This window comes from Paroedura picta, chromosome 8 (assembly GCF_049243985.1).
Source record: "Paroedura picta isolate Pp20150507F chromosome 8, Ppicta_v3.0, whole genome shotgun sequence".
Taxonomy (NCBI): Eukaryota; Metazoa; Chordata; class Lepidosauria; order Squamata; family Gekkonidae; genus Paroedura; species Paroedura picta.
This window is the reverse complement of record NC_135376.1, coordinates 25,077,723-25,098,492: the sequence shown is the minus strand read 5'-3', so window position 1 is coordinate 25,098,492 and position 20,770 is coordinate 25,077,723.

The following is a 20,770-nucleotide window of genomic DNA, read 5'->3' as shown; positions in this document are numbered from 1 at the left end:
TCAAGTCAGCATGGCTAGGACTCCAAGCTTGGCTGGGATCGGGACCGAAACGGTCTCAGATTCCTTCCTCCCAGTAACACAGTCAACAAACCTGCAGCTCACAGCCTTTCTGGGACCTGCTGAACAACCTCCCCTATCAGCCTCCTCTGAAAAGCCCACCAGGCCGTAGGAAACCACCGAAGGAGGAGACGGGAGCGTCTTGATTTAGCGGGGAAAGAATCCCAAGCAGAAAAAAAAAAACTGCAAATCAGATCCAAACAGGGTCTGGGAGTGGGAGGGGAAATGAGCACGAGGATTCCGAGGGGAATGGGTGCGAGCGCGCGCGTCCGCATGCACATGTGCACACACAACCAGGGTCTTCCAACTCATTTCGGTTTTGGGGTTGTTGTTTTTTTCTCCCCACCCCCCCTTCTTGTTTATTCCAAAACACAGAGAGCATTTTACAAATAAACCACATTCAAAATTAACTCACAAACGCGTGCGTGGCGGGCGGGCGGGCGGGTAGGGGGAATGGAAAATGAAACTAAGCCCACGTGTCCGCCCCACCAAGCCCCCCATCCCCCACCCTGCTTTCCTCCTTCCTGGAAGACACTTCCTGCTTCCCGAGCCTAGAGTCCAGACGCAGGACTACAAGAGGAACGCAGAGGCAACCCCCCAAACAACCCCATAAAGACAAAAAAAATCTACAGAGATATTGTGTGACTTGCTGTAAGTTTGTGAAGTCTCAGCGGCGGCGGCTTCCCGAGGCCCGGGTCCCCTTTGGCAGCGCTTCGCCGGCGGCAGCCCCGCGTCTCGCCACCTGGGTCGCTTCACAAGCTGCCAAAGTTTGGGGGGCGAAGCGAGTCTCCGAGCAGGGCAGTCGGTTCTGAATCCGGTCGAGCCAGAATCGGTGTGTTTGCCAGCTCTTTGGCGGCTGGGCCTTTTTTTCTTTTCTTTTCTTCCTTTTTCTTTTTTTTTAATACGCACCTCTCCTTCCAGTTAACTTTATAAAGATGAGAAAAAACTGGAAGCTTTACGGTGGTTTCCCCCCCCCCCCCCCTCGCTCTCTCTCCCCTTCCGGGAGCCTTTCCTCGTTATTCATCTGTTTAGTGGCCTCAGCCTCACAAAAGAGTATCAGCTGCGTTATGAAAAATGGCCTAAGCCGAAAGAATGTCACAGTGGTCGACTTATTATTTTAGCCCCCTTCTTAAAAAAAAAAAAAAAAAAAACTCGGGGAAAGTTTGCTTTTGATGAATTCAATAAAGGCCGGGCTGCAGCGGAAGAGATTTTGAGAGAAAATCATACAGCATGTGGCCAAAGCTTAGAGCGGCCAGATGGCCACATAGGTAAGCTGACTCGCCCTCCCTCCGAAGCCAAGAGACAGAATTAGGGAAGTTCAACTTCTTTGCACCCTCCCCCGCCCCCCCCCCCCCCCCCCGCCTCCGACCATCCCCTCCAGGCGACCCAGCAGCAGAACTGGCTTTAAACAAATAAAGAACATGAAACGTACAAACCTTTATTGACTCCGGGCAACAGCCCTCAACTTTAAAAACTCAAAGCCAGAATAGCATTCCTTCTCACTAACTTTCTGGTTTATTCTAGTTAGGTAGCCAAATGGACTCTTGAAAGTTGAGCAAGTGCCAATCATTAATAATAAGGTTATTGTTAACACATCCTCTGTCTAGCAAGCAAGGGAGGTCGGCATATCTTTTCCTCTTTTTTCCTGTTCTTTCTTTTCTCCCCTCCTCCCACTTCCAGAAAAAGCACAAAAAGGATCAAAAGACGCTGTTAATATTGTGTTTCTGCAATTTTGCTTGGGGGAATCCCACTGCAAGCCCTCGGGATATGTGAAGTCCGATCCTATGCTCCTAGCACTGGAAATAATTCCCAGGGGGATTCAGTGGGCTTACTCCCTGGTAAGAAGGATTGCAGCCTGGACGGTCCAAACCCAGCTCGTCTATACAAACTGTTGGTTCTGCAGGTGGGCAGCCTAAGTGAGCTCTCCTCCCCCTCCCTATGTATGTTTGTGGATCTTTTAAAGCGGATGGCCTCCTTTGGATGCCGCTTAAGACAAGAGGGTGGAGGTCAGGGGACCTTTGGCCTCTGGACCTCTTTGGATCTGTGGGCAGCAGTGCCACCCCGGATTTGCCACTCAGTGTGGAAGCTCTTCGGCCTCTCTCTTGGTCTGGAAGTTCTCGTCCCCTCTTCCAAAGCCCCTAATAGCTCCTCGTGGAGGGACAAGTCGGTCCCTCATTAGCGCTGGGCAGCGTCAGGGGAAACGCCCATGCACCTCGGGGGAGGGGTGACAGACCTCCAGGGAGGCTGCGAGGCCCGGGGCTAGCTCCTCATTTGGCTCCCTCGGCCCCGTTTGTCCGGGTGAAGATGGAAGCCGCGGGTCGACCCGGAGGTCAAGGGCTCTGTTACGCAGCCCATTGAACTCCCGGCTGTAGAGAGACGCGCTGCGCACCTGCAGGACTGGAGAGGCGTCTCTGCAGGGCCGAGAGAGGGAGAGAGAGACTGGGGGTGGGGGTGGGTGACGACGACAGACCAGCCGTCTGAGGCTATGACATAGGTTGACCCCTTTCTCCCTATGAGGCAGAGCCAACATTATAAAGCCAGTCTCCAGTAGCTGAGCATTGGAAGTTTAAATGCGGACGCCCAAGCCAATTAAAAAGTGTATTCCCCTCTCCCCCTCAGAAGTTTAAATGTACTTCCCCTCTAGCCTTGGTTTTCTGCCATTCTTTCAACTGACAGGCGTGAGGGCGAGAATTCATTTGTTCCCCTTCCTCACTATGTTGTTTGCCCAGCCTAAACGTTTAGGGTGGGGTGAATTGACGTGACTTGAATGACCCAGGTTAGACCGGTCCCATCAGACCTTGGAAGCTAAGTAGGATCGACCCTGCATAGTATTTGCATGGGAGACCACAGATGAAATCCACCGTCGATGCATCCCTTCTGCCCCTCTCTCGGCCGGAAAACTGATCTGCGGAGACTTAATGGCAATTTCCGCCTCCGTCGTCTCATGTGCCGTGCTGTCTTGGCTTTCCTTGAAGAGCAGGCGAACTGTTCAGTCTCAGGGTTTACCATGAAAAAACCACTGCCTACATGCAAAATAAAACATCAACAGTTACTTGTGTAATAGGCATAGGGGTGAATTTACAGTCTACAATCCAGGCAGAATTACCTCCTTTCAAGGCCATTGAAGTCCGTAAAATGGGGGAGGGGGTGAGAAATGGGCCTCAGCAATCGCATTATAAGAGCTGTTTCCCCTCCTGCTCGGTATGTGACTCATGCTGTATAGTTTTCTTAAAGGCAAATTAACACCACCATATAATGCTGTCTACAGAGTTCTGTTTCCCAATCTGGGAAATGTGAATATATCAAAATGATCCTTAATTGAAGAGTTGATTGTGACGTCCTGTTTCCAAAGTACTGTACCAGTGACCCTTTTTACAGGCTACCTTGCAAGGGTGTTGTAGGATGAAACTCCTGGAGCATGCAGTGCGCACTATAAAGGCTAGGTGAAAGCAACCCTTATCAGAGGCAGTGGTCCAGTCTTATTAACAGGCTAATAATAATTACAGTAAATAGTAAAATGCACTTTAGCACCCATGTAAAGGCCATAATTATCTGACAAATAAACAAATCCTTGAGTATCCCATCAACTTTCAATGAGCGTATACAAAAAAAGAAAAGGACCTGGGTTTGCGTCTTTCCAGGGCTAACATTTTCCTAGCATTAAAGCTAACAGAAGTATGAGGATCCCCACCCCCACCCCATCCCCATTTGGGGGCACTGCTAAGACCAAAGAATTCCCTGTCAGAGTCCTTAAGAAGAATGTTCTGCTGGTGATGTATCATGAGTATTATTTTTTTTCTAAGAAGGGAGATCTGTTTCAGAGAGGGAGAAACTGATTCTCAGGATGGCAACAACTATTTATGAGGCGTTGTTGTTGTTTACTCCGTTTACCCATGGGATATTTTTACTGGCTCCAGCCGGATGTTGCCTGCCTGATTCTTGTTTGTGTGAACCCATGGAAAAGGTAGGGCTGAAACGGGCTGTACTGCCAGCGAACAGGACAAGAGATGTTTAGCGTCCTTCCAGAAACTTCTAAAAGGAATGGTTCCGGGATTATGCCTTGGGGGGGGAGGGAGTTCGCACCTACATTTCTCCTATGGCTGAAAATGCTCAGGGATAAGGAAACGCTACAGATTCTCCCTTCTTCTTTATTGTGGTTTCCTACAGCACGTAGAGCCCGGACGGATAGCGCAGGATAGTTCACTCTTTTTCATTTCTCGGGAGCTAAGCATGGTTGGCCCGGGATTGCTGGCCAGAGGCAGGAAATGGCAAACCGTCTTTGCCGCTGTCTTGCCCTGAACACCCCAAGGGATCGCCATCAAACAGTGGTGATTGAGTGGCACTTTCCACCATGCCATAATAAGTTCGGGGGAGCTTGAAGAATGTCTAGTTTTGGGAAACACGAGAAATGTTCAGCAATGGGCCCTTCAGTCCTGGTCAGCGCAGTCTTGGTCGCTTCCGGGGGCCACCCCATCTGATCATCCAAACCACTGGGAGACCTTCCTGTTTGAGCGGGGATTTGAACCTGGGTCTCCCTGGCTCGACCACAGCCCTGTAGTCCTGGCGCCACATTGGCTCTCTTCGCAAAGCCCCATGCCTCTTGGACGGATTGAGGGTTGGGTATGAAAGATCTCTGCAAGCACCGCTGAACTGGGGGGAGGGGAGTTTCACAAAAGGGCGAGGTGAGCGCGCAGCCGGGAATTTAGGCTGACCTTGATATCTCCTCTGCACTAAAATCGATTCCCTTGCTATAGAGCTGAGGATTGTCTATGCAGAGCCACTCCTGTTCAAACCCATTAAGCCAGTGGATTTAGAATGGAGTCAATCTGCATAGGATCGCACTGTTATTTCAGTCCTTCCTAGGAGAAAATGGGTAGGCTGAATATTATGAATGAATACACACCAGACACTTTATACATTAGGTGGAAAATAATAATAATGATGCGTTAATTGAGCCATAGCCAAGTATACATGAGGTTTCTCCATATAGGGATCAATGTATAAACGGGATGATCCTGACATTAAAGACATTTAAATCCATCTCATGCCAGGTCACCTTTATACACATTAGCTGACATCTATCCCATTGGAATAAAGGTTTAGGTTTGGCTGGATCATGCCTAATTTACTCAAGGTTATTGTATGGGGTGTCTTTGCAGTTAAAGTGACCGGCCAGGTGGATATTTGCATTCCTTAATATAGCGATTCCATTCCTTCCCCCTTTTTGCTGTTGCACGTGGTTCGATTTTGTTTCTGTGTTTCAGTTTTCTTTGGCGACAAGGTGTGGCCACCCGCCTGATTCCTGAAGCAAAGACATCCAATCCTGCCACGGGATTCAACAAACCGGCCCCAAGTATTCCGCATCCCAATTCCGTTGTGAGGTGGGGCCGCCGGTGAGCCGCCTTAGGGAAATGCATTCACTCTCCGAATTGGAACGATAAACCACAAGATCCAGTTGGACGTGTCTGTCCAGCAGAACTAGACTCTTTGAAGTATTTCTTTGACAAAATGGTAAAAACGAAACGAAAATTAACGAAAAGAAAAGAGAACAAAAGAGCAGTGTTTTCTTTAAACAATAAGCCATCGGAAATTACAGCCCGATTCCTTCAGGGGCGCCTGATCGGGTCGTCTATTCAGTTTGTCCTTACCTGCCTGAGCCAATTTGGAAAGTGATAGGGAGCCGCGAATTCCACAAAACTAAATTGAACTTTTAGATCCATTTATATGCTCCGGTGCAAATTCTCCTTTCTCCCTGATCGCAATACAGCCGGATCTCAAAAGAGAGGAGAAAGTAAAGGAGGGGGGAAAAACTGAGGCGGTTGTTAATTGATTAAAAATAAACAAATTTTTAACGGATAAATATATTTTTAAAATCAAAATATGTCAAGGAACATAAACGCACATTGGCGTAGGTGTTCACTTCGATGGTAAAACTATCTTTGCCAGGTGAACTCGTCACCTGGTGGAGGAGAAGGATGCCAGCCTCTGTGGGTCCCCTCCGGGAGGAAGGTGGGGTAGAAAAAGAAGCACACAAAACAAATAAGCAAATAGACAAGCAACGGGTCAGAACCTACTCAAGAAATGGGTCTCGGGGATAGTTTAGCACATGAGATAAGAGCTGCATTTCCCGCTCTCGAGACGGAAGAGCTGAAGTGTGGTTCCTATGCCTTCTAAAGGAAAAGCAGTCTAAATACTGACAAAAATATATTCATGAAAAGGACATCCTGGCAACAAACCCAATTTCCATCTTTGCCCAAACTACTGGGAGTCTGGGCGCAGCAGTTTGGTAGACCGGTCCCCTTTAGGATCTGTTTGCGATCCGTTCCTGCAGAGGAAGAAGCCGCCCGTAAGAATTCACCTCCCCGCCCCCCGCCCCCCTCCCACTGATACCTTATTGACTTCCATAATGTGCACAAAAGACCTGGACTGGAAGCCAAGCGCTTCGGAGGCTTCGTGCCCCCCTGATATCGTAAAGCTGCCACCGCAGTTCAAGAAGTCAAGTCATTCAGGGGGGAGGGGGGGTGTCTCGATAAATCAGATCTTGCGAGCCTTCATTACAATAACAAATATATGTACAGTTGTCGAATTGCATTGAAATTCCTGATGAGCTAGCAAACTAATTCAGAACCCGGGATTGTTTGGATTTAATCCTAAATGCTGCGCAGCCACAAACAGATTGACTCAGGAGTCAGTAAAGTAAGGTAAGTCAGTCCCAACAAGATGGCCGACAAGATACACCTCCATAGGACTCCTTGCCTACCTGCCTACCCCGGGTGTTTAGGACAGGTGCCTCTGGTCCTTTGAAATCTATAGAACTCGGCCACCGTCGCATAATTTCCTGCGATTAACTGAACACAGCGGGAATGAAACCCGCGCAAAGGGTGTCAAGGATCGGGCGCCTAGTACATGACCGTGGAAGTCCTTCCGCCTGGGGATAAAGCAGACACCTATAAGTTAGTCAGCAAAAATAAATGGGCTTGTGGGGAGACGGTATTTAGTGGATAGATGAATTGAACAAAGAAGGAAATTAACTGCGATCTAATGACAAATTTCTCTGTTTGTCTGGGAACGATATTCTAAGCCTCTTGACTTGGTAGGGACTGCTGCTGAAATAAATGGGGCTGACTTTCAAATAGACTTTTTGGGTGCGGGCGGGGTGGAAAGCTACCATCCGCAGGTCCAGGACAAGTTGGAGGAGACCACACAAACACGCGGGGCTTTCAAGAAAAGAGTTATATGAAACAAGCCAAGGCAGTTCAGGGGGCCACAGTCGAATCCTGAAACTGCCCACGTGAGATTCAGAGGGGCTTGCCGGGAACTCTTTCTGTGAACAGATTGTGCCTCGGACTTTTATGAACCCCTGATTTCCCATATTCTTCGAGGCCATCTTCAGCACTTTCGCCTTTCTTAAACCTCACATAGGGTTGTCTCCAAATCCATAGAAGGCAACATGGGGATCGAATGCAGAAACTGTCCGTCAGTCTGTCCAGAAGAACTACAGCTGAAGCGCCCTCCGATATTCTAAGGGAGTCCCCACCCACGCACCTGGAACAGGTCTTTTTTTAAATCTCGAACACAATTGTTGGATCCACGGCTCTTCCGCGGGTCGGTGGGTGGGTGTCTATGTTGGATCAGGGAGTATTGGATTGGAAGCGAAGTCCCAGGCTTTTTCTGCCCGGCGGCGCCCCGCCCATGCACCTGTCCTTCCGCACCTTGGCACCTAAGGGCTTGGCTGGGCTCATTCGGGCGAACGGCACAAAGCAGCGTGGGCTGGGGTTCGCCAACCAGCCCCCTCGGGAATCTTCCCATGTACTTTATATGGAAGGAGAGTCGCTGCAAGGTTGAGAAGGCGAGGTGGCTTTCCTCGGGGGCTCTGCCTCTGGGAAAGGGGGCCGCGGGAAAGGAGGGCTGTGGGAAGGCGACACCAGGGCTTTCTGCCAGATTCCGGTATAATTCCTCATATACTCAAGGAAGGAAAGGGGTGCTCTGCTCCCAAGGATCCTGCAGTCAAAAGCATTCCTTATGATTTCTATGCACCTGCAGAGCTATTCAATGCATGCTCTTTGGAAGGAAATCCCACAGTGCTCAGCGGGGCTTGCTTCCAGGTAAACGCATGAGAATGAAAGCCCCGGGGCCGCCCCATTAGAACTCAGAAGAAGGCATCCCTGAGTTCAGCCGCTGTGTTGGATTTCTCAGAAGGACGGCTGCCATCCTAAACACGTTTGGGGGTGGGAAGCCCCCTCGAGTCGGAGCGACTTAGACGTTTCAAGGCAAGAGACGCTCCGAGGCGGCTTGCCACTGCTGCCTCTGTGGAGCGATCTGTCCAGGCGCCCGCCAGGGTCCAGCGGATGAGGTCGGGCTAGCCGTCCATGGGAGACGGCAGCTCCCGTGGAGAGGGGAGGGGAACCCAAACACCGGTTTGTAACCAGCAGACCAAGTTGGCTTTCCACTGTGGCGGAGAGACCGCCAGTGCCTTGGCCCGAAGGGGGAACCGATCCGGCTTCACCCCGTGAAGTCGAGGGGATGGGAAGCGGAAGTGGCTGCCAAAGGCCAGCTGCTCAAGACTGATGGCAGCAAAACAGCCGGGTTACTTTTCAACCGCTGGCAACTCTGCCTTGTGGGTTTGGGGGGTTGTATGTTGGGGGGGGGTTACCCCCCCACACACACACTCCCTCCCCTCCCTAGCAAATGTCAGAGGCTTGCAAATTTAGTGCTTCGCAGTTCATATTTCTTGCCCGAGGTCTATGGCTCGCATTAATTGTCCCAATAAATTGAGATATAGTGTGCGTAATACAATGCAACAATATGGTTATATTCCACGTGCAGACTTAATTAAGCTATTTGCAGCCTGATGCTGCAAGCCGACGGGTGTGCAAGTGGATTAACAATGTACTGTTCTCGTATCCTCAGGATGGTGCATAATTACTTTACCGGCCGCACATATCAATTTTTGATGATTGCAGAACACATGCTCACTTTACCAACAAGCGCTTTAATAACTCTCCGTTGTGTTTTTAAAAACCGTTGTTTGGAAATATTTGGAAGTCTCTGCAAACAATTTTATCGCTTCTTAGCGCGCACACTAATGGCCCGAGCTTCCCGCCCGATGTATATTTTATAAAGTGCAAAGGCTAACGCGCCGTCCGCTTCCCAGGCCGGGGACTGAGTGCTCCCTCCCGCCACTAACCCCTCCACCTCCATCCTCGGCTCAGCTCGGCCCTGCAGAGCCGCCAGCTCGACTTGGGCAGGCTGGTTTGAGCCAGCTCTCGGATCTGACACATGCTAGGGCTAGCCAAGGAAAGCGGTGCTCGGCTCTTCTCCGCCTCTTCCCCCCCCCCCTGCCTCCCTCCCAGACTTTTTCCTCGCCTTCGATAGGAATTAATAATTGGATGACAAGAAGACAAAGGCCCGGCTTTCGCCCAAAGGGTCCCCCCTATCAGGGCAACTCCCTTTGCAAGGCCAACAAACCCGCGCTGATCTCGCTAGCCTGGCAGAGCGCGCAAAGGATTGTGGGGGCAGACAGGCTGCGGGGAGCCCGTGTCCAGGACAGGCCTGATGAAATTTACCAACTCAATTACCCCAGACCCAAACTCAATTAGGCTGCGGGAAGCAGAGAAATCCGTCCGTCCCCCCCCCCCCCCCCCCGTTGCGGCGGAAGAGAGAGACCACCTGGCTGGGAGCTGAGATCATCAGCCAGAACCTCCGGATTCCGCATTCCAGCAAGGGAAGGATCGTTTGCAGGACAGATTCAGGTGGGCAGCCGTGCTGGTTGGAAGCAGAAGGCCATAGGTTGAGGCCAGTGGCAGCTTTGAGACCGACTGAGCTTTATTAGAGGCATAAGCTTTCCTGTGCAAGGACACTTCCAAGGAAATCCTGAAGGCAACGGAAGGGGCCCTGAGAAAGCCACCGCTGCTCAGAGTAGTCCTTAGGCCTGGCCTAGAGGCACCGGGAGTCTGACTCCGAAACAAAGCTGGTCTTGGGGGAGTGAGTGTGGCCCCCAACCGCAGAGCTTTGGAGACCCTCCGCACCATTATGAGAACCCCCTCCTTTCTAAGGCAGCTGTAATCCCACACAGGAGCTGCTTAGATTTATGGGGTTAAAAGGAATGGTAGTGCCAGGCTATAATCCTGTTTAGAAGGAAGTGAGCTCTTTACCCCAAAGTACAATGTGGGAGACAAGGGTCTCAGTCCCCTCCTCTATCATGGAAGTTGGCGAGGTGATCTTGGGCCGGTAACACCCCCTTAGCCTCGCCTATTTCACCGGGTGTTGTGAGGATGAAACGGAGGCTCGGAGAAGGGTGTCATCTCTTTTGGATGATCCGGATCCTGTGTCCAGATATCTCCTGAGGGGACAATTAGATGCAATTCCAGTGGTACCTTCAGAAGTATTTAAGATGAAATGTATTGCATTTGCTGTTTCCTGAGCCTGGGCTGAAAACAGTCTTTCCTTTAAGAACAGCTGTCGGGGGCTGGGTTTCCCAGACTTCAGGGAACCCAGATCACTAGAAGTCTACTACCGACCCGTTGGATCAGGCAGTAAGGGCCCAGAGGCCAGGAGCCCCATCATGGTCTACTTGAAATTAATCCACAACAATGCACTTCCTTGGCCTTCCAGACTCGCACAAAAATGGCGGCGCTTCCCCTCCCCTCCCCCATTTCAAAAGGTCCATATATTCTGGTTTTGTGGGTTAGCTCTAAAGAAAAGGGGGGGGGGGACGAAAGCCACAAAAAGAGTCGATTTGTTCTTGTACCTGAAGCAGGTGATGTTTATGTAGAGACATCTGAAATGACAGCAGGAGAGGAGGCCAAATCTAATCAAGCTTAATAAACCATGCGAGTCGAAATGTCATTAAACCTGATCAAGACGCGCCTCCGAATCGCCGGAAAGGTAAAATGCCTTCATTAGGGTGATCTCTGAAGACTGTCGAACATTTCATTAATTTATAATTTATGATTGTTTGACAAATATTGAAAAGTATGTAAATACGAGCGGGATAATGTCTTTTCTGCGGGAGAGGAGGAAATGACCCAAACGGTGGATGCCTGCAAGATTACACACGAGGTCCCATCTATCTGCTCTCAAACTGTGCCTTCGCCTTTCCCCCCGACATATTGTGCGACTGACAAGTGAAATAGTGCAGATAAACCAATGGTTTAAAACGTAATAAAGACAACAGCTATTTGCATTTTTTACATTTTATTACAAAGGTAATTTACTATGACACATTCTGGAATGTCATCTCTGGAAAACATTGCCAAGCAATTACAAGAATGTACACAGGCAACGGAGAAGCCCAGAAAAAGTCAGACCAAAAAAAAGAAAGAAAGAAAAGAAAAAAGAATGATGTTATGGATCTACGGAGATTGTTGATCTCACAGTGCTGGGGGGGGGGGTGTTGCTAGTTCAGCAGGAACTGAGGCCAGAGAGGAAATGCTGGAGGACACAAGCCTGGCTTGCCAATCCAGGAAGGGACACATGTCACCCCAGGAGATAACCTAAAGGACTTGATCTTCAAATTGTGTTTGTACTCCCAGGTTTCCAACAGTCTGGAGATTCAAAAGGGGGTATAGCTTTCCTTGATGCCTTGGGTTTCCTGAAAACCCACCTTGGCCTCAAGCAGAGATTGCGCTTCAGGGTGTAGAGCCACCATGATTGGAAAGTGCTAGAGAAAGCATTGCACAGGGAGTAAGGCTGGACATAGTCAGGCAAAGGGCCACACGAGGATTAGATTTGGAATGGCCCAGGAGCTCGTCTGGAATTTTAAAAAAGGAAAGGAAAGAAAAGGCAATTCCATCAAAGATTTTCCATCCTCCTCTGAACTCTGGAATGATATACTGTTGTGCTTATGGATTCTGCACATGGTGACTCGGAAGTCAGCCCTGTTGTGTTCTTTGCTTCCGCATATGTTGGATTATAATGCACTTTCAATGTGCTTTTGCTACTAGATTTTCCTGCGAGGAACAGGAAAATCTGCTTCTGAAGTGCATTGAAAGTGCATTGCCCTATGAGTGCAGAATGCAGTGCAAGCAAGATTGCTTGGTCTGTTTAGCCTGGAGACAAGATGCTAGGCATCTTCAAGTACTTGAAAGGATGTCATATATAGAGGATGGAGCAGAGCTGTTTTCTGTTGCCCCAGAGGGTGGGACCAGTACCAGTAGGCTGAAATTCATCAAAAGCATTTTCAGCTAAACACCCAGAAGTTCCTGACAGAGTAGTTCCTCAGTGCAACAGGCATCCTCAGGAAGTGGTGGGTTCTCCTTCTTTGGAAGTTTTTAATCAGAGGCTAAATAGCTATCTGACAGAAATGCTGATTCTAAAAATTTAGGCAGATTGTGAGTGGGTGGGCAGAAGGGATTGGGTTGGTGCCTGGCTCTCATGGGGAGTTGAATTTCTTTCAGGCCAGACTGGCCAGAGATTCTGGGTTTTTTTTTGGGGGGGGGATCACCTAGGCTTGGAATTGGGGTCACTGTGGGTGGGCAGATAGTTATGAGTTTCCTGCATTCTGATGGGGTTGGACTAGATGACCCTGGAGATCCCTTCCAGTTCCGTGAGTTGATGCTTCTAGGACCCCATCAGCACTCATTGCCTACTGAGCAAAAGAGTGTCTGAACTACATCTATTAAATCTCTTTCCACCCCTTCAGAAAGGAGAGAAGTGTTCCACCTGAAATCCTATTGATGGGGAGTGCAGGAAAGAGGGGAGTGTGGGCTGGGCTGCTCTTGAGATAGGGCCTTAGAGCAGAAAGCATCTAGAGCTTGGCCTCTGAGGTCTTGTAAAAAATGAACTCCACTGAAATGACTCCACATTTATACGGGCTTCCTCCCTGAGAGGCGTGTGTGTTGCAACCTGATCTACTGGCCACCCAAGTTCAAGTTGGCAGAGGAAGTCCAAGAGAAGTCCTATACCTTTTCTCTGGGGATGGATCTTTCAATAAATTAGTAAGCAGGTGGCTGGCACAGGAGTTGCTGAGGGCACATGACACAGGAGAAAAGCAGGGGGTGGCCTCCCAGGGCTCCCCATGCTCTTCATGTTGTCCAGCTGGTGGCTATCAAGCAAATCTTCACTTAAAGCCACAGAGATTTCAAGGGAACAGATGCAGGAATGTACAATGCATGAGACCCTGACCTGGATGGCACAGGCTAGCCATCTCTCATCAGATCTCAGAAATTACACAGGGTCAGCCATGCTTAGAATTTGGATGGGTGGCCTCCAATGAAGTGTACGGCTACTATGCAGAGAGGGAGGCAATGGCAAACCCTTACCTCTTATACGTACTGTCTATTCTTGCACACACTTGAGAAGCCATTTTGAGAAGGACTAATCTGGACTGATTCTACAGAATGTGTGAGCAGGTCCTGAGATGGGAGAATGACTTTTTTTTTCTCTTCTGTTTCTCAAAAAGCCAGCTCCTGAGCAAAGGACTGGGTCTCAGAGCATTGCATTGGCTATGGAACAAATCACGTCCTTCAATACACAGCCTTGTGTGGCTGCCAAGGTCAATTGGTTAGTTTCCTTGGCTTATTTTGCATGAGAATGAAGACCATTGTTGCAGAGGGAGTTTGTAGACACATAGAGCTGGAAGGGACATCAAGGGGCATCTAGTCCAACCCACAATGCAGGGAAATTCACAACTTTCTCCCACTCTCCCTTCCCCTCCTCCCCTTGCAACCTCTGCTGTATGCCCAAGGGAAGGCAAAACTTCTTGAGGATTCCTGTCCAATTAGGCCTGGAGAAAAATTCCTTCCCAAAGTGGCCAGAAGAAGAAGAAGAAGAAGAAGAAGAAGAAGAAGAAGAAGAAGAAGAAATACAGGCAAATAAAGAAATAAAGGGGGCCTCCATGTGAATGGACAGGAGCTGCGGATATGCAGCTGGCACTTCTCCTGAGCCAGCCCTTGGCCACTCCTCCGCTCCTCTTGGGCCTCCCCGGGGCGTTTACTTTCCCGGGGCTGGGGCAAGAGACCTCCCCGGGGGATGCCACCTCAGCCCCCGGCGCCGCCCAAGCGCGCCACTCCAGAGACGGGGAGCGGCGTCAGGCCTGCTCCGCTCCTCCCGGCCGCCCACTCCCGGGCGTCAGGACTGACCCCTCGAAAGGGCCACATTGTCTCAGTCGCGCAGCGATCCATCCGTGGCCCCCGCTCCTGCCTGAATGGCCGCGTTCGCATGACTTATCGTCTATGCAAAAACAAACTTTCCCGCGGTGGCCTTTAAAAAAAAAAATCCGTCATGCTTCCCTTTTCCAAACAGCCCGATGATTTTTAAAGGGGGGCGGGGTGGCGGAGGGGAGGGGGGGAACACCCCGAAATGATAAATCGCGTGGCAAAGCTAATGGCTGGAGGGCGCGTTTACCAATTCATAATCATTTATTCTTGGTGATGTATGACCCTTACTCTTAAATCTCAAAAGCTTCCATTTGAAGGTGTAAATAGCTTTTCTTTCCCCCCTCGCAGTAAACCTTCCTGCATTAGCAGTGATTGATCTCCTGTACAATTCGTCCCAGAGTGCTATTTTAGAGGGGGAACACTGGCTTTTGGAGATTAACTGGGGAGTCTGTTACATATTAATGAAGCTCGCCGATATACTAACGTTTTGGTAATTTAGTTATTTGTGTCTATCGCTTTCGCCCTTATTTTCTCTTAGACCCCCGCGGTTGTTAGACATCGAATTAAAAAGTGGCCCTTTCGCATAATTCGCCCCCCCCCCTTTCCAGTCGCAACTAAACGCCATTTAATGGGAAAAACAAATGTTGACATGCCTCTTTGAAGGAAGTGTATTTCTTGGCAAGACATCAAAGGCTTTTCCTCTGTACTGGCGGGGGAGGGGGGAGCCGGGTAGGAGAGATCTCCGTTTTCCATTAGTCCGAGCCGATGGTAATATCAGGAAAGAACCGCTTGGGGTTCATAGAAGGAGCCCGTAGGAAAAGGTGGAGGACTGGGGGAGGGGAGAAACCTGGCTTGTGGTTATGCTGTTCACAGATCGGCTAGGATTTGGGGGGAGGGGGGGCAGGATGGTTTCCAGGCGCTGGAGATCCTTCCCAGGGGAGCAGTGGGCTGAGATTGTGGAGCTCCGCGTCGTCCAAGCTAGGAAAAGAACTCGGAGCATTTCCTACCACGTGACGGCTCGAGGACAACCCGGGTTCGTTGCTATGTAACAGCCCGGCCATTGGTGTGCAAAGTACCATATCCGTTCCGGACAGGAAACATCTTACCTGCAAGCCCCAGCTGCGTGCAGTCCAGGGCAACGAGCTAAGAGATCCCGGATAACTGTGCTTGCTCAAGAACCCGAAGGACCTGAGAGGAGAGCAGTGCTCTAAAGGCCGGAATCCTCCCTTCTGATCTGATAAGCAGATTTCCAAACGCAGAACCAATTGAGGCTTGCGCGGACTCGGTTGGGGGAGGGGAGTCGGACTTTGCGAATGAGACATGATGGTTTATAAGTCCCAAGGGAGATCGCAGCTTGCAGGGAACCCCATTGGTCCCAAGCGAATTTGTTTTTAAGTCCGCTATAGTAAAAGGACAGGGGACAGCGCGCAAGCTTTTGAGTTCTCCAGAACTCCTCATCAGGCTGGATATAAAAACAATAACAAAAGGGAACGGGAGAGACAGAAACAGCTTTCAGGCCGTGATGGCGTGGAGTATTATACAAGCTGAATTGTGGGCTCATTGTGAAACCCTGGGGTTTCTTGACAGCCATGGAAGGGTTTCCCAAATAGGTGGGAGTTAATTTTATATAAAATTATATATTGTATATAAAATTGTATATAAAATTTCCCAAACATTTTTGTGATATGACCATATCTGATCATGCTCTCTCTCTCTCTCTCTCTCTCTCTCTCTCTCTCTCTCTCTCTCTCTCTCTCTCTCTCTCTCGCCCCTCCCCTCAAAACGCTCAGTGATGGGCCTGTAAGGGGTGGGAAGGGGAGGGGTATGTACGAGCTGTATTCTGCAGATGGCACCACTTCTGGGGTTTCCCAAAGCCTGTAGAATGTTTCAGGGGGTTCCTCAATGATAAAAAAGTTGAGAAAGGCTGGTCCAGACCCACAGCAGAGGCATGCCTAAGCAGAGTTGCCCCTTCAAAGTGCATTGAAGGGAATAGTCTTAGGAGGATGTAACTTTGTCTAGGCTTGCACTCTTTGAAGTGCCACAAGGATCATTTGTCTTCAGGGTTTTTATAAGAGTGATATTCCCTAGACCTTATAGGATTTCCACGAGGCCTGCACTCCTGCCTGTTAGGGCAGTTCGATGTCCTCAGCCTTCAGAGCCCCTTTATCCTTGTGGGAGGGGGATTCCAAGGGAGTGGGAGAGGAAGGCGCTCCTTCCCCGGCCCCTCCCACAGAACCCTTCAGCTCGAGACCAGCCCACAGTTTCTCAGAAGTAAATCCCACTCGGCGTTCGTTGGGGCTGACCCCCAAGTTTGCATCGGTCCGAACTGCAGCCTAGAAAGCAATGAGACAAGCTGAGGCCGACCCTCTATTTCTTCCCCACATTCTCTGTCCAAACGGCCCCGAGCCAGCGGGACTTGTTGGCTGCCTGCATTTCTGTGCTTTCCCCCAAGCGACCTGCTAGCCCAGAAAGAAATTTTCTCGTTGTGTTTTTTTGGGAGGGCGGAGCAACGTACCCTATTTTCTGATTTTTAAAAAAGATGCTTCAGCCCCCTGTTTGAGTGTGTAGGGTGGGGGGATGGACAAATTAGGAGGCCTTTCCCCCTGATCAAAGGCGAGCAAGAGAAAGCGAGCGCGGGCATTCAGCGCGCTTGACTTCTTCGGACAACTTCTTTGGAGGGCTGGGCCAACAAGCGTGTCTCCCATTGAAAGGGCGCCTCTATTGAGGGTGCAGGTGCGGGGTGGTGCGGCGCATTCGGCCGCATTCCGAGGCGCTTGCCCGAGATTAGTGCTTAGCCTGCCAGAAGGGAAGCGCTTGATTTACACGGCGAGGAGGAGCCCGAGGGGGGAGGGAGGGAAGGGGGGGGGATGAGAGACTTCCCGTCCGCGAAAGCAGCATCATGTCGAGGGTTCCTGATATCCTGAGACTTGGCATTGCCCCTCCCTTCCCGCCCCACTCCCCAAAAGGCCCCAGAGTAGTCGGGCTCGATTCATGTACGGGGGGGGGAGAGGGAGGGGAGATGTGAAAGTGACGTTTCCCATCTGAACACAGAAAGCCATCTCCCGAGTAACCCCCCCTCCCACCAAGGTCCCCCATTTGCATTCCCTGCCCCGGCGTCTGGCGACGCTCCCCACACATTCCCCTCCCCCCTCCCCTTTAGTTTCGTGCTTACAAGCGAAGCAGGGACAGACGTGAGCTTCTTCTGAAGGAGGCCAAAGCAATTTAGGGCTATCACTTTGTATAACGGGGACGGATTGGCCGCGAGAGCAAGTGGGCGTCCCTCCTGGCTCCCCAAACACGCGCAGGCCAGGCGTTGATGTAGGAGGCTTCGGGGATGCCGGGCACACTTTGGCTAGAGGGACTTGGGGGAGGGGGTGTCATTTGACTAGTGGGACCACAGTTGTCAAGCAGGCCAGCCCCAAGTCAATGAAAATGTTTGTCACCCAAATAAACAAGAACCTTCATAACCCCTGAGACTGGGAGAGTGTGTGTGTGTGGGGAGTTACCAGTGCCAACCGACTGCTTAATATTCCGCCACATTACACCCCTTTCAGCCTAGGTCGAAACTGTTTCTGGAGGAAGTCTCATTGGGGTGATGTCATCATTTCCACTGCGTCACCATGCCTGCAAAGAAGGGACTGCAATCCTAATAGTTCTCTATTTCAAACTCCCTGGAGATTTTTTTGTTTCTTTATCAAAACCACCTTGTCGAAGGTTCTCCCCTAAGCTTCCCTACATGGTGCTAGTGAGCTGTTTGCCGGGATTCACAGCTGTAGAGGAATTTTGGGATGGTCTAGCATCCTAGACCCACCTCATTTTACTGCCTCTTGTATGAGACTCAATCCCTAGCTGAAGTAGAGAAGGTTGGTCCTCCAGAGTCCAAGATTCATCCGAGACAACAAAGTGTGATGACATAGCTTGTGGGCCATGCCAAAGGAAGGGAGCTTACACAAAAACTCTTAGCATGAGCAGAGTGCCTTTCCCTGGCCAGCCGCCACCAAGCCAGAGTCCCCCAGAAGCTTTGCTTCAGGCATGTCAGGAGTACTTCCCAAATAACAACAGGTCTTCCAGAGGTTTACAATAATAACACAAAGTCCATGCCTTTAATCCTGGCTTGCCATACCTGTGTGTTGTCATTTTACAGGGCAGAAGATCTGTACTTAAGTGAGATCTGGGCCTCTGTGAGATTACAAGGTCTTAGGTTGAAGGAGACCTGCACCTTCCAGTAGCTAATCTGGTCAGATTTATTTTCCATGAAAAAAGACTGGGAGCTCACCTCAAGGAGTCAACCCATAGTCTGGATAGTAATTCCCACTAGTAAAAAATCGTAATATTGGGATGAGATTATTGCCAGCAATTCCCTTACAGGAATGTTTCACACTTGCATGGTGACAGATGGGGCAAACAGCAAATGGTGGGGTGTGATCCTTTGATCACTGACAGAGTTTTATTTCTCCTATCATTTTGTGAACCACAACTGAATTCCAGGGGGTTGATTGGCTGTTTTGGCAAAGAATTGTCATATGGCTGTATTTGGATGTACGACTATTAATGTAACAGAATTTACTAATTTAACAGAATTAATATTTGCTATATATTCCCACTGTCATGAAGGGAGTTCATAGTCTGACAAAGAGTGCTTGCACTCGAAAGCTCATGCCTTGTATATATCTTTGTTGGTCTTAAAGGTGCTTCTGGACTCTGATTTTATTAGCCAAAAAATAGTAAAGGATACACATGGTTAGCAGTAAGGGTGCTAAAGATAATGCAGGTGTTAGAGTGGAAAACCTGGGAGATCTGAGTTCTAATTCCCACTTCAGAACAGGAGCTGGCTGGCTGGCTGGCTGGCTGGTGAACCAGATGCCCTCAGCCTAACCTACCTGATTATGATGTGTTTACAATGGAAGAGGTCAGAATGAAGTGGTAAACTGCTGTAAGTCCTCATGGGGGAGAAAAGTGGAATATAAATTCATTGTCTCAAACTCTAATTAAATCCTTTGGACTTTCTTACTATCCAGTTGTTTAAATAATTTAGGAGCCTGCCTTGTAAATAGTATGCCTTGTTCCAGTTCATGAACCCCGTCGATGCTTATTTGAAACCTGCCTCTCCACCACCAGCAACGCCTTATGCCAAAGTTATTTACAAAAACTTTATTTAAAAAAAAATTAACAACCCTCAGTTCCCTAGGCCTCCACGAGGCAGCCACCCATCTGGGAAAATGCAGAGAGGAAGTAATTTCTTATAAACTATCTACCTATTCTAATGGAAATAGCCCCCCTCTCTCTCTTTCTCTCTCCTTCCTCCTCTTCCAATTTCTGTAAGAATCTGGTGGGCATTTCCATAAGTTCTCTCCGAGTATAAAAGCCATATAATGGGAACAAGGTGAGAAAGCTGTTCGGCCTTGTTTCACCAAGAAAAGGTCGTAAGTCAAGCAATTGGTGTCTGACCTGTCACGAGAAGGTATAAAGGCTTCATTCATGCAGTCGCCCACAATTTTCTCAGCTCTCACAAAAGTGTTTTTATGATTCTGTTTTCTTACCTCGTCCCTTAATTAAAAAGCTGAATGATTAGAATAGCACCTGCATAATGTCTGGACAGCGGCTGCATACTAATTCAAGAGGCTTTACATCTCGTAATTATAACATAAAATCAGAGCCTGAATAAAACAGAAGGGTTGTGCCCCTAAAGCCCGGCTAATCCCCTTTTAAAAGAGTCTGCTGAAATAATTCACAACACTTTCCGGAAGTTGGATTACCAACTCCCTTTTAAACTATTTACAATGAAATGATATTTCACACTTAAAGGAGTCTCTGGATTTTTTTTTTACAGCTTTCTTGTTCCCCACACACCTCTTAAGTTGGCTAGCTTCCTGCACAATAAAACCCACAGATTCTTGAAATTATTTCCCCCTAAGGAAATTGCATTGCAGTCCCCCCTTAATATCAAGTTGTAAACTCCTTTAAAAAAAAAAAAAAGGACCTTCCAGGTGTAAATAAATAAAATCCCCTTGCTTTGGAGAGCAGGCTGACAGGGCATTTAAACAGCTTAGCAAAAATGTGCCGGTTTATCATACAAGGATTATTTCTTCAAAGGGAGAGAATGCAACTGTCACAAACTGACTAGAGAGACAAGTTTTAAACCCCCACTCATCACTGGCACAACAATAATACACTGCATGGCTCACATTAAGGTTACTCGGGAGTAGTTCTATTAAAATGAACACGATTTCTCCAAGGGAAGCGGATCCATTTGCTTTGTTTGTATTCCTTTCTGTCAGGAAGATGTCTCAGAACGGCCAGTTGCTCCCCAAATATGGAAGGGCTGGGGGCCCAGGCGGCAGAGTCGTGGCCCGAAGGCTGTCAGTCCACAAAGGGACTTGGGCTCACAGCGACCGAGGCTTGCTGAAGGTGAAGGAGCGATTCGACGAAGCCCCTCGGTTTCCTGCCGGCTTTGACCGAGAGGCCCAGATTCTGCATCCCCCCCCCCCAAAGGTCGAGCGAACCAGCGCGGTTAGTCGGCCAATTCCCCGAGCTGAAGAGTCGTCCTTAAAGACAGGTGTTTGAATGACTCGAACAAAATGGAGGGGGGGGGAGGTTCCTCTTCTCTCCAGCAT